Source organism: Paramisgurnus dabryanus, chromosome 14 (assembly GCF_030506205.2).
Source record: "Paramisgurnus dabryanus chromosome 14, PD_genome_1.1, whole genome shotgun sequence".
In the NCBI taxonomy this organism is placed as follows: domain Eukaryota; kingdom Metazoa; phylum Chordata; class Actinopteri; order Cypriniformes; family Cobitidae; genus Paramisgurnus; species Paramisgurnus dabryanus.
The window spans coordinates 12,892,296-12,904,679 of record NC_133350.1 but is presented as its reverse complement, the minus strand read 5'-3'; the positions used below and the strand labels follow the sequence as shown (position 1 = coordinate 12,904,679).

The 12,384-nt window shown below is 40.2% G+C and overlaps 1 protein-coding gene across 9 annotated transcripts in view; it reads left to right on the top strand.

The window, feature by feature from the left end:
* camta1b (calmodulin binding transcription activator 1b) overlaps positions 1-12,384 on the top strand; it is a 374,086-nt gene that overhangs the window by 160,846 nt on the left and 200,856 nt on the right. The gene's annotated exons all lie outside the window — the stretch shown is intronic.

Sequence of the window (12,384 nt, the reverse complement as noted above, 5' to 3'; positions counted from 1 at the left end):
TCCTATCAATATGAGCCAACATTTCTAAAGAATGCTTTCAGCACCTTGTTGAATCAATGCCACGTAGAATTAAGGCAGTTCTGAAGGCGAAAGGTGGTCAAACACAGTACAAGTATAGTGTTCCTAATAGTCCTTTAGGTGAGTGTATTAAACAAAAAATAACAGATCCTCTGCTTTCAACAACAACAACAAAAACCGTTTCATCCCATCTTCATCAGTTCTCTTTTCATCACCTCTCAAATATAGGTAGGTTTCTTTAAACACCGAATTTTGAGCAAAAATCTGAAATAATTAGATTTTTGTAAAGGACTTTTGATAGAGATCAGATGCAGAGCGATCCTCAAAACTTAGACGGACATACAGCTGTTTGCCATAGGGCGATACTTCTGGGTTTTATAAATTGAGAAGTGCGGCACCTGGTGGAAAATAGCAGTATTGCGCATTGACGAGATAACTCGTCATTGGCGGGGAACGAGTTAAATAGTGCAAATTGAAAATACGGCCAATTGAAACACATCCATTTTGCAAAAACTTCCATATATCGCAAAAAAACTTGTTATGCTTGCTTCTGAAAATTAATATTTTGCAAAACTGCAATGTTTTTTTCGCATTTTCAGGTCACATGATGCAAGTAAGTCACATAATCATTATTTATAGATGACGCGGTATCTACTAAAACCTCCCAGAAACACCTTAACATGTGTCTGCTTCCAAGTATAAGAGGCTTTCTTTGCCAATAATGTCTGGATAACACTCCTACATCTCTTTTGATTTAAAATAATCTACTATTACCTCCAAGAAACACCTATGTTGCCCCTCCTATAATGGGCTTTCCTTGATATTAATATTTGGATACTCTTACAGTACGTCTCCTCCGTACTAAAAAATAATGCCTAGTGCGATGGATATGATATTAAAAAACCTACCAACATCAGTCCACGTGATATTTGGAATGACTTTTAGTGAAAGTGAAAACTACGTTTAAGTCGCATATCATTATACGGCAATAGTCTTTTGTCGACCTTTAAAAAATAATGCTTATGTTTTGCGCAAATCTGCAGTGGAAACGCAGCTAATGTGCAGAAAGCCACACGTTTAATTCCTTTGTGTCCAGTGACAGAGGGGATTATGGGTAAAGTGCTTGACCAACTTAGCATGTCTCTTAAAAGTGAACTGTATAATTTCGTTCACTGTTAAAATACTTTCTCCTGTCCCGGTTTAATGTGCACAGACAGCTATAACAAATCAATTGTTAGATTGAAAGTGTAAACACCGTCTCGCTGGCACGTTGCTTTATTCGTTCGAGTCGTTTAACTTGTCAAACAATCATTATTTTTGCGCTTCTGTTTGGCGCTGAAATAACACACTTCACCTTTGCAGTTGAAGGTTTAAGTCATTGCCTGGGAACATGATATAGATTTATAGAGATGATTCGACTTTAACCAGGGGCGTGAGGAAGTTTATAACTTCTCAAAGTTGCCGGTTTCTTTTGTACTCTGTAAAACACCAGAGAAGATCAGTCTTATACTTGACTTTTGGTGATAGAATAGATGGAAGTTTCTTTCACTACAAAAGCTTTTTTATTGCTGCTGGGGACGTTCACTTAGAAACATTGACTTTTTTGCCTCTGGTTCTGTTGGGTGCAGACCTCCATCCTCCAGTTTAGTTTAAGTGCACTCTGAAAAATGCTGGGTTATTTTCAACCCAGCGTTGGGTCAAAAGGGGTGAACCCAATCTGTTGGTTGGTAATTTAACCTATGCCGGCTTGTTTTAACCAATTCAAATATTACATTTTCTAGGTTTAACCCAGCGGCTGGGTTTGTTTCTTTTTGACCCAACGCTTGGTTGAAATGAACCCAGCATTTTTAAGAGTGTGTTGTTCACTCTTGTTCACATCGTGAATGTGATCAGATCAGATTACGTTACAATGTACCGTTGATATATATGTTCAATATGTTGTCCTGGTTTAGCAGGCATACATCACATTAAGAGAACACACTGTTGTTTGTTTGTTTACAGATGTTAACTTGGATCTGAAGGCTATAAACATGTGGCTCATGTGATGCCAAAATGATCGTATTGGCTGTGTAGAGTCTTCATGTGTGTGTTCACATCTGTGTACCGTAGCTCCAATGCTCTAAAGCTACAGTTTTGCCATATGAGAGCAAGAGATAAAACCTAAAAGAAAGATTGAAGCATCTGCGTCTATTTCATAAGTCTCCTCCACGCTGTTGCTGTTGTATGTGTTTGGCAGATGGATGAGGACACACCGGCTTTCTTGTTCTCACTGACTACTGAAGACTAAAGGCCCTCGGGCGGTGCCTGTAAGCACAGAGAAACAGTCAGATGTCAACTCCTTCACTAATGCAACTCTTCTTATTCCCAAAAAACAAACCTTACCAATGCTGGCTTTCCATACATACTGATGAGTTGAGATTTGCTGTGGTGCGTTTTATGAAAAACAGAAGTATACAACAAGTGTTTTGGTCCTAGTTTAGTGCAAGGAAAAATACAGTGTGGTGCAAAAGTTTAAGATCCAACTAATTAGCATTGTGTGGTTTACTACAGTAGAAGAAAATGCATCTTATGTGCTTCATTGGAAGCAATTAAATCTGATATTTTGTATTGAGGAATTTACATGGTCAGTATCACAGACTTTTTAATTAGTGAGTTAGAAATAATGCTGAATCTATTTTCTGTTTTTTTAGAAATCAGAATCCCAGATTTTCACCTCAGTCCCTGACATTTACACTTGTGTAAAGTCTGATATTAAATGTGTTCTCAGTTTGTCACACCACAGAAAAATGTGTTATTAACCACCCAGACACATTTGAATACTAACAAAACGGCAAGTAAATAAAATAAAAATTTTAGAAAACAGGCTGGATTCTTTGCTCTCAAACGCTGGGGGGCGTGTCTGCTGTCGGCGCTGAAACCACACCCACTCGCGAGAAAGCTGCCGTCTCTTTTGACTTTCAAATACTGCTACAACCTGAATGCTCTGGATTGGGTAAGGGTGGGGCGATGCTCATGGCTTCTGTGCATCATCAAGTCGTGATTTTTAGGCCCACCGCAAGACTCAAAACTCAAAAATGGAGAAAAACTTTTTAACGGTGTAACTCCACAATTCAGTACTTACACAGTTCCTTGTAACATGTTTCAGCAATACGTTTGTAACATTTATAACGTTAGTTAAAAAGAAATTTCTGAAATGACTTAACAGAGACTTTAACTCATCAATTAAGAGAAAATGCTTCTATGGCAATGACGAGTTTTTACGCCAATCCATATTTCAGCTATTATCCACCAGGTGGCGCTCTTATAGCCTGGCTCCGCCCTCCTACGTGCTTCCGCTTATTTTTCATTTCGCTTCAGCAGTACGTCTGGGATTTCTCTATAGAGTTTCGTTTTCTCCTGCAAAAATCTGCAGGACCAATCAGCGAACAGATGGGGGTGGCTAAGAACAATGACGTTGAGGTCGTGCGTCAGTTTGAGTTGTAGTTCAGTAATGGCAGCGGAGAAAGACGTGAGAAAAGCTATTCGGTCCGTTGTTGCAAAACTGCCGAATATACACAAGTTAAAGCCGGAGCAAGAACCAGGTTTGCTAACTTTTGTTTGTCTGATTATTCTGACTTGTTGTTTCCAGACGGTTTCGGTGCATGATATACGTCACGACCACATGTTAGCGATTGGCTTTGGCAGATCCTGAGTGACTCTGGGCATATCCAATAGTTTTAAACTTCAACAATGGACCCTCCTTAACGGAAGTAATGCTTTGCTATGGAGCGTGGCCAGACTCTCTGTACAAATGAAATGAATGTACGAGAGTCTGGTTATACCAGGCTAGCGCTCTTACCCAACTTATAAAACACTGAAGCATCCACTAAGCCCCAAAACATTTAAAACACTGTGTACGTTTTGATCATCATTCTGAATCTGATTTCCAACAAAGGTCCTTTACAAAACTGAAAAAAAAACCTACCCATATTAGAGTGGTGAAAAAAGAGAACAAATGAAGATGGGATTAAACGTTTTTTTTTTTTTTTTTTTTGGAAGCAGAATGTGTGTTCTTTCATTTAATATATTGTATGTTTATATATTTAAGGAAAAAAATCATAATCATAAAAATGCTGGCGCTGGCTGTCAACTTTTTAAAAAATGCTGGCGGGGAAAGAGTTAAATATAAAAAAAGATACTCAGATTGTTTATTCAACCTATTACCTGTTGTCTACATTTACGCATTTGTCAGACGCTTTTATCCAAAGCTACTTAAGCCCCCTTTCCACTGTACACGACATTCGGCCATGACTGACGGAGTTCGCCCCCTAGTGGCAGTCGTAAATTTGTGCCAACGTGGGAAAGAATAATGCAAATGAATGAAACAATAAACAGCTATGCATATATATACTGCCAATATTTTTGGAAGAGAACATATGGAGACAAGATTAAAATAACGTATAGATATTCAATTAATAATGGATTACTTATCAGTAATCAATAATTTTTATTAAGGATTCAAGTGTTAAAGTTAAACAACAAAAAAATTTCACCTCGCACAGTGTGCTGATTGGAATACATTGAAATACATCACTTCTGGTCGGCATATCGCGCAATTTTAATTTTTTAACGGTTTCGATGCTCAAAACAAATCGAAAAATTACGCATCTGCAGCCCCTTTACGATGTTCCATAGTGAATTAATGACTTCCGTTTTTTTTAAGGCGGCCGTCGTTTGACGTGTACTTTGGAAAGACGGCTTTATTGTGTATTTTTAACTCTTTCACCGCCAGCGTTTTTAAAAAAAGTTGCCAGCCAGCGCCAGCGTTTTTCATGATTTTCACCAAAGTTTAATGCCTTCCAGAAAATGTTCTTCTTAAAATATATAAACATACAATATACCAAATGAAAGAACAGACCCTCTGCTTTCAAACAAAAAAACCCGTTTCATCCTACCTTTAGTGGTTCTTTTGCAATCAGCTTTTGAATATGGGTGGGTTTTTGCAAAAACACCATATTTTGAGCAAAAAGCAATGATAATTCCATTTTTGTGACGGACTTTTCATAGAGATCCCATTCAGAGCGATCTTTAAAACAGACACGGACATGCAGCAGCTTGCCATAGGGCAATACTTCCGGTTTTAAAAAGTTGCGGAAGGGCGCCACCTGGTGGATAATAGCGGTATTGCGGAAAGACGGAAAATCTCGTCATTGGCGGGGAAGCGTTTTCTCTTAATTGACGAGATATCTCGTCAATGGCGGGGAAAGAGTTAATGTACTTTAATGCACACTGAGGTCCGATGTAAACTTCAGGTCAGAGTAAAACCCTGTCTTTGAATTTAATTTTAATAATTCGCTGTGTTAATAAAAGGCGATTTTGACCTCTCACATGAGGCTTGGACTTGCATGTAAACATTTATTCCACTAAATACTATTTATTGTATATCGCCATTCATCCCAAAAATTACCAAGATACGAATTTTGTTCAGTATTGCCCAGCCCTAATATTAGTATGTGTGTTTGACAGACCTTTGCGTTGCTATCACAATGCTCCACCAATTAAGCTACAGAAACAATAAAACGATACTTTACTGTATTAAAATTACTGTACTAAAATCTAATACGATTGATGTCCTGTGCTCACATTTGATAGCCATTGTAATGCTTTTTCTCTCGCCTATTAAAATGTTTATTAGTGGCAGAGGGATGTTGCATGTTCATCTGAGTCTTTGGTTTGACAGATTTCCAAACAGACTCATGTAGATCGTCCGCGTTGCTCTCGGCAAGACGTCTGGAAAGGGAACAGAAGGCTTTTAAATCAATAACACCCCAAGCCTGGACCAAATTCACGAATGACTACATGTTACAGCCAAGTGTTAATATATGAGGTCTATTGACAGCATCACGACAGATGCACTGAGGTGGGCTTTGTTATGAGCCCACCAGCACAATGCGCTCGCCATTAACTCGGCCTGCACAGCCGAAAGTGTCTTTAATTAATTATTGGAAGGCGCCCAGTCTCTTTATTTCAATGTCCTTTGTTGCCCTTCGCTTTGGAGTTATTTGTCTCTGGATGACCCTAGGTTTCACAGTACATTGCCTTCGCTTTGTTTCTCAGAGAGGGACTTCTGTTTTGCTGACTGAGAGGGAAATGTGATCTGTTAAATAAGTCATTCCCAAACGCACGAGTTCTCGCCACCAGCGAAAGCGTCGAAAGTGCTGAAGAGGCGCGCGGGTCGGACTAAAATGGAGAAAAGTCTCTTTCTCTCTCTGTGGAAGATCTTAACTTGATTATGAAGAACAGAGCGTTTCAGAGGCCTGAGTCAATATTGTTCATCTCTCATCAGATGCAGTGAAGTTTCCAGAATATGCTTTGCGTATAGGCCATTTGCCGACATCACAGATTTTAATACCGTATAATGGAAAACACTGTCATGCAATCATCATTTTTAACACCAGGATTTACAGACGAATGTCACATGACTGACAATTTCATTATAGTGATGGATCTGTGTGTTTTCTAGAAAAAAGTGCTTTATAGTTTTGTTTTCAAACCTAGTGAGCTGTCTACCTAGACAACATGTGAAGCATACGCACACTCACCACACAAAGACAATAAGTGGCGTAATTATGCATTATTTTTGTGCTTATTAAAGTATTGCCTTCAAACTATTCAAATCTACTACTAATCTGTGTGTTATGTTTGTGTGTTGTTGACCACATAAAGCATTAAAAATCAGTCACTTATGAGGATTTATTTCTCTAAGGATGCTGTCTTACAGTAATTCTTTCCCTGCTAGCGTTTAAAAAAAGTTGCCAGCCAGCGCCAGCATTTTTTATGATTTTTACAAAAGTTAAATGTCTTGCAGAAAATGTTCTTCTTTAAATGTATAAACATACAATATATCAAATAAAAGAACAGACCAGTTAACTCGTCAGTGGCGGGGAAAGAGTTAGGAAGAGGCCACACTAGACTTTAAGCATGCACATTTTTTTCAGACGTTGCTACGAATATGGGCGTGGAGCACTTCGTCCATCTTTGCGTTTAAGTAGCAAGAAAGGTCTTGCATTGACGTACCAGTTTTCTACTGGTCACATGTCTCCACGTGATACAAATTCACACGTCAGACTTGAACTTTGGTACGTGGCGAAATATCTTCGCACAAGCTTATGTTTCTGGTCTAACACATTGGTTTGCGTATGGAAGTCAATGAAATGGAAAAAACTGTTCTGTGACTGCTCCTTTAGTAGGCAGCTGTCTATTTACTGTAGGTAGTAAGACATGTTACTAGGCTTTAAAGTAGCCATGAAGCAGAAGTACCAATTGCCTGATTTTCCACGTGGTGACGTTTATCCGAGTAAACCGGCTTCTGAAATGAAATAAGGCAGGGCTGGATTTGAATTTGTCCATTGAGAACTGATTGGATCATTTGAAATTGGGTCATGTTGCTAATTATGTTGGCTTGACAAAGCCAACATACTGTTCTTCGATCTAAGCTTATTATTAGTGGTGCTTGCATTTATGCAAAGCATCACTATTACTATCTTGCATACTTATTATTATTATTATTATTATTATTCTTCTTTTTCTGGACACTTTTTCGGCGCGTAACTCGTCCCGCACGCTTTGTCGTAGACCCATAAATTAGGGCTCAAATCGACCGGCTTATTGAGGAGAGGTGTGCTATGACTTTTATAAGCGATTGGGTGCAGGATTTCCGAAAGGGGGGCGAAAAACCACCCAAAAAATCCCATTGACTTAACATTGCGCCCAACTTTGACGAGTCATAGCTCCGCTCGAGGATTTTGTAGAAACATGTGGGTTACAACATTTGAAGAGGGTGGTAGGCTCTGTAAGAACATGGATCACAATGGGGTGTAAGTTGTACCCCTGGGGTGTAAGAGGTGCCCAAAAGTGCCCCAATGAAAAGTCAATGGGGCAAAATCCCATAGACTTACCATTGCAAAAATTTTGACGGGTCATAGGTCCGAGCCAGGATTTCATAGAAACATGTGGGTTACTAAATTTGAAGAGGGTGCTAGACTCTGTCAGGACGTCCCCCACAATGGGGTGTAAGGTTACCATAGCAACCATTTTGGGCACCCTAGCAACCTATACCATAGACTGCCATTATAAAATGCCCGGATGAATATCTTTGCACCACAGTGTCATAGAGACATGGGGGTGGGCTCATTTTACTCAGGCATCCAATCAGTCTCTCAGGATCCTTACAGACTTACTAAGCCACGCCCCTAGCAACCACTTTTGAGCACCCTAGCAACATAAAATACAGACAGTTATATCTCGGCATCAGAACATCGTAGAGACACGGGGGTTGGACCGTTTTACTTGTGACTAGGGGTGTAACAATTGGGCACATCATTGGCCACTCCCAAGCCACGCCCCTAGCAACCAAATTTGAGCACCCTAGCAACCGAATAAACAAAGCCTTATATCTCTGCATCAGAACATCGTAGAGACACAGGGTTTGGACCGTTTTACTTGTGACTCGGAGTGTAATCACTGGGCACATCATTGGCCACTCCCAAGCCACGCCCCTAGCAACCAAATACAGTACCCTAGCAACAGAGTAAACAAAGCCTTATATCTCCGCATCAGAACATCGTAGAGACACAGGGTTTGGACCGTTTTACTTGTGACTCGGAGTGTAATCACTGGGCACATCATTGGCCACTCCCAAGCCACGCCCCTAGCAACCAAATTTGAGCACCCTAGCAACCGAATAAACAAAGCCTTATATCTCTGCATCAGAACATCGTAGAGACACAGGGTTTGGACCGTTTTACTTGTGACTCGGAGTGTAATCACTGGGCACATCATTGGCCACTCCCAAGCCACGCCCCTAGCAACCAAATACAGTACCCTAGCAACAGAGTAAACAAAGCCTTATATCTCCGCATCAGAACATCGTAGAGACACGGGGGTTGGACCGTTTTACTTGTGACTCGGAGTGTAATCACTGGGCACATCATTGGCCACTCCCAAGCCACGCCCCTAGCAACCAAATACAGTACCCTAGCAACAGAGTAAACAAAGACTTATATCTCCGCATCAGAACATCGTAGAGACACGGGGGTTGGACCGTTTTACTTGTGACTCGGAGTGTAATCACTGGGCACATCATTGGCCACTCCCAAGCCACGCCCCTAGCAACCAAATACAGTACCCTAGCAACAGAGTAAACAAAGCCTTATATCTCCACATCAGAACATCGTAGAGACATGGGGGTTGGACCGTTTGACTCATGACTCGGAGGGTAATCACTAGTGGATGCCATTTTTTTCCCTAGCAACCAAATACAGTACCCTAGCAACAGAGTAAACAAAGCCTTATATCTCCGCATCAGAACATCGTAGAGACACGGGGTTTGGACCGTTTGACTCGTGACTCGGAGGGTAATCACTAGTGGATGCCATTTTTTTCCCTAGCAACCAAATACAGTACCCTAGCAACAGAGTAAACAAAGCCTTATATCTCAGCATCAGAACATCGTAGAGACACGGGGGTTGGACCGTTTGACTCATGACTCGGAGGGTAATCACTAGTGGATGCCATTTTTTCCCTAGCAACCAAATACAGTACCCTAGCAACAGAGTAAACAAAGCCTTATATCTCCGCATCAGAACATCGTAGAGACACGGGGGTTGGATCGTTTGACTTTTGGCTTGGAGTATAATCATAAATTGTCCCACGAAACTTGCCACGGCAAGCACCACTCACATTTTCTTCAGGAAATGTACCTATCTAGTTATTATTATTCTTCTGTTCACACTTTTTTCTAACAGTAACTCCTCCTAGAGCTTTCAAGCTACACCCACAAAACTTTACAAAACTTTTAAGACTGGTACGTAGATTTATGCTATATCTTTTCTAACTGATGGGACCTTCCGAATTCCTAAACGGGGCGCTCAAACACCCCAAATTTTCCATTGACTTAACATTACGACAAACTTTGACGGGTCATAGCTGCAAGCGAGAAATTTGTAGAAACTTGTGGGTTACCACATTTGAAGAGGCTGTCAGACTGTGTAAGAACATACATCACGTTGGGGGGTAAGTTTCACCCCTGGGGCGTAAGGACCACCCAATTTTCCCCATTGACTTATAATGGGGCAGGGAACATGCCCATATAAGGGAATAAAAGCGTCCCAGATGGAATATCTTCACTTTAGAGTGTCGTAGAGACATGGGGGTGGGCTCATTTTACTCAGGCATCCAATCAGTCTCTCAGGATCGCCCCATAGCTATTAAGCCACGCCCCTAGCAACCATTTTTGGGCACCCTAGCAACATATCCCATAGACTGCCATTATAAAATGCCCAGATGGATATCTTTGCAGCACAGTGTCACAGAGACATGGGGGTGGGCTCATTTTACTCAGGCATCCAATCAGTCTCGGAGGATTCTTATTGAGGTATTAAGCCACGCCCCTAGCAACCAAATATGAGCACCCTAGCAACATAATGAACAAAGCCTTATATCTCTGGATCCGAACATCATAGAGACATGGGGGTTGGGTCTTTTGGTCATGTTCGCCTTATGCTAGCTCCATGCTAAGTCATACTAGCTTCATGCTAGTTTTGTGCTAGCTTTATGCTAATTTCATAATAAATCTTGCTAACTTCATGCTAATCATGTTAGCATCATGCTAGCTTCATGCTAATTCATGTTAGCTTCATGCTAGCTTCATGCTAATTCATGTTAGCATCGTGCTAGCTTCATGCTAATTCATGTTTGCATCATGCTAGCTTCATGCTAATTCATGTTAGCATCGTGCTAGCGTCATGCTAATTCATGTTAGCATCGTGCTAGCTTCATGCTAATTCATGTTAGCATCGTGCTAGCTTCATGCTAATTCATGTTAGCATCGTGTTAGCTTCATGCTAATTCATGTTAGCATCGTGTTAACTTCATGCTATTTCATGTTAGCATCGTGCTAGCTTCATGCCAATTCATGTTAGCATCGTGCCAGCTTCATGCTAATTCATGTTAGCATCGTGCTAGCTTCATGCTAATTCATGTTAGCATCGTGCTAGCTTCATGCTAATTCATATTAGCATCGTGCTAGCTTCATGCTAATTCATGTTAACGTCGTGCTAGCTTCATGCTAATTCATGTTAGCGTCGTGCTAGCTTCATGCTAATTCATGTTAGCTTCATGCTAGCTTCCTGCTAATCATGCTAGCATCATGTTAGCTTCATGCTAATTCATGTTAGCATTATGCTAGCTTCATGCTAATTCATGTTAGCATTATGCTAGCTTCATGCTAATTCATGTTAGCATTATGCTAGCTTCATGCTAATTCATATTAGCATCATGCTAGCTTCATGCTAATTCATGTTAGCATCATCCTAGCTTCATGCTTATTCATGTTAGCATCATGCTAGCTTCATGCTAATTCATGTTAACATCATGCTAGCTTCATGCTAATTCATGTTAGCACAATGCTAATTCATGTTAGCATCATGCTAGCTTCATGCTAATTCATGTTAGCATCATGCTAGCTTCATGCTAATTCATGTTAGCATCATGCTAGCTTCATGCTAATTCATGTTAGCATCATGCTAGCTTCATGCTAATTCATGTTAGCATCATGTTAGCTTCATGCTAATTCATGTTAGCATCATGCTAGCTTCATGCTAATTCATGTTAGCATCATGCTAGCTTCATGCTAATTCATGTTAGCATCATGCTAGCTTCATGCTAATTCATGTTAGCACAATGCTAATTCATGTTAGCATCATGCTAGCTTAATGCTAATTCATGTTAGCATCATGCTAGCTTCATGCTAATTTATGTTAGCATCATGCTAGCTTCATGCTAATTCATGTTAGCATCATGCTAGCTTCATGCTAATTCATGTTAGCATCATGTTAGCTTCATGCTAATTCATGTTAGCATCATGCTAGCTTCATGCTAATTCATGTTAGCATCATGTTAGCTTCATGCTAATTCATGTTAGCATCATGCTAACTTACTGCTAAACATGCTAACATGGTAACTTTTGGTATCATGTTTACGGAAAGTTATAATACTAAACTAAACTTGTTTTAAATTTCTCTCAATCTGTTTTAAACGTTCAGGCTAGGCTTTGTCAAGCCAACATAAAGTTTGTCTTCAAACTTTTCTATCTAGTTGCTAATTGCAACAATCTTCTCCCGGACCCCTCCCACCTGCCGTTCCATAAGACGAGAGATAAGAGAGATCGTTTCGAGGAGGGGAAGAGATATGTGTTTTTGATTAAAGATTATGAGGGCACATGAATAAAAAAAAGCTCACAGATCAAGTCATTTGTAAAAAAAATCACAATATTCCAAAGCAAATAACAGTTTTTCATTTAATTTTCATGACGACTTTAACAGTGTA